Here is a 2599-nt window from a genome sequence, read left to right on the forward strand (position 1 = left end):
GCTTTCCGCGTTCTCAATGAAATCTGCAGGCAACTCTACAAGTTCCTCCCACTACTCCCCTGCCTCCCCCCTCTCTCCTCCCCCCCTGTCCTCCTCCTCAGGCCAAATAAAAGCTGCGTCTCTCTCTCTCTCTCTCTCTTCACAGGCTGCAGGAGGAACAAACACTCAATCCCCCCTTCACTGTCCAACAGTACAATTATTATTAACGTTAGAGAGAGGTGGGAAATAACTTAGCGCATGTACTCACTGCACAAACTACAATTAGAGGGCACTTTTTTACTCAATTCCTACATTTATCTGTCAGCCCTGGTGTGGCTTTAAGTCTGTACATATGGTCAGCTTGTAAAATAAATTAAATTAAGTATATTAAACACTTCAAACTAGCTCCTTTGTGACCAAATACAGCAGAAAAGTGTTAATTATGCATTTATTCATCATAAAAATCCAATTATAACACAATAACATTGTAGTATAACAATGGCCCATGTTCCTGTTTGATTAGATTTTGCTGATGTTACACATGTACTTTTACTTAAAGGCTAAGTTCACCCAAAAGTGAAAATTCAGTCATTTTTTTCTCACCCTCATGCCGATTGGAAAGTCGGGGGGAAGTTTCCACAAAAAATTTCTGGAGCTTCACGTCGAAACAGCGTTGCAGCACTCTCCTAAACAACTGGAATAAAGGGCCCGAGTCCCTGAAGCCCCAAGATCCCAAACTGATTTGAAAGGACAATATTTACATTCTCGACACTCTCTGTGCCTGCTAACGCTTTTAGCTTCGCAGCTACAGTGAAGATTTCCGCTCTAAAAAAAGGGTGTGAATAACGTCTGTTTAAATCAATTTTAAGATATTTGGTCTTTCAGAGATTTGGATTACGCCGGGCAGGCTGCGTGGAGCCATTGTATGTTTCTTTTACACTTTTAAAACAAATCTGCTTCAGTTGTTTAGGAGAATGCTGCGACGCTGTTTTGCTGCGAAGCTCCAGAAATGTTTTGTGGACTAGCAAACTTTGCCTGACTTTCCATCAGCTTGAGTGTGAGTAGATAATGACTGAATTTTCATTTTTGGGTGAACTTTTCCTTTAAGTCCTTTAAATGTTCTATGCAGAAGTTGCAGTGAAGTATTTGTGGTGTTGCTACTTTAACTGCGTTTTTAAGGTAAAGAATCTGAAGTTCTCCACAATTGAATGTACATTTACTCAAATACAAACTGTCATTATTTTACAGTACTTGTACTTTATGTGAGTATAGCCATTTTCTGCAACTACTACTACATTTACTTGACAGCTTAGGTACATCAAACACATATAAACTTATAAAACTTCTACTTCATCAACTTAGAAACTATAAAACATTTTTTACTTTCTAAACTTCCCTGTGACAGATACATACAATTAGCTCATCAAACGCATCAAATACTAACAATTACTTTAACTGAAATACTTTGAGTACATTTTGTTGATGACAGGAACAATATATGTAAATAAAATGCGACTGATGCATTGTATATGGAACTTCTAGCCGTGGCTTATTGGTAGTCCTCGTTTCTGGTTAGGCTTTTTAGGAATAACACAAAATACAACACTCAGGGTTGGGAGGGTAACTTTAAAAATGTATCCCAATACAGTAACTAATTACCTCTTACTGTATGTAGTCAGTAACTTAAGCCAAGTGTCAGAATATTAAAGTAATCTAACCTGATTAGTTTACGTCACTTTTGGATTACCACAAATAAAAACATATGACAACAAAAAAACAAGAGATACATATGTAAATAATATCAATATTCGGCAGAATATAGGCCCCTTTTTTTGTATCCTGATTATGTAATCCCATTACATGTATTCTGTTACTCTCCAGGCCTGACAACACTCTAGAACAGGCATAAAAACTACAATAAAAACACACAGACAATCAGCCACTACAGATTGTGACTGTAACAACAATGGCGAGGAAGAACAACACTAAAGAACAATGACTGAAAATAAAAACTCAGAACAGAAAAGAGGAAGGAAAAAAGAAGAAAAGAAAACCATGTAACTCTGTTCCCACATCTGCCTTTGTTCCAGCCGTAGTTTAATTCTGTACCTTTACTTGTATTCTGATTTAAAATGCTGCATGTTTATATTGTTGTATTTCTCCTTTTCCTCTGACATTAGTGAAGCACAAACTAATATTCTGAGTAAAGTCAGATAATAAAGATAAAACCAGAGAAACCGGTCCGTGATGTTTTCGTCTCAGTGCACACTTCTCCCTCGTGATGATGTGAGAACCCTAATCTTCATGTATCTGCTTGAAATTTGGCTCTCTGGACGCCAAACCACAACATCTTAATTTCATAAAACAAGGACGCGTGTTAGTTCCCGTTACAGTTTCATTCTCACATCATAACTGGCAGTTCCCCAAAATCCTCAAAAACACATGACATGCCTGTAATCCTTCTAGCGAAGTCTTTCCACGAGCGTAACGTGATATATGATGTTTCCATAGTGTTTCAGTTACAATCTACAGTATTTCTGAATGTAAGTGAGCGAACATGTCTGTGCCAGAATCCAATTTTCCTTTTTTTTTTCTCTCTCTCGGGGCGAGTGAAACTGTC

This window comes from Pagrus pagrus (genome assembly GCF_965226575.1).
Source record: "Pagrus pagrus genome assembly, chromosome: 19".
Taxonomy (NCBI): domain Eukaryota; kingdom Metazoa; phylum Chordata; class Actinopteri; order Spariformes; family Sparidae; genus Pagrus; species Pagrus pagrus.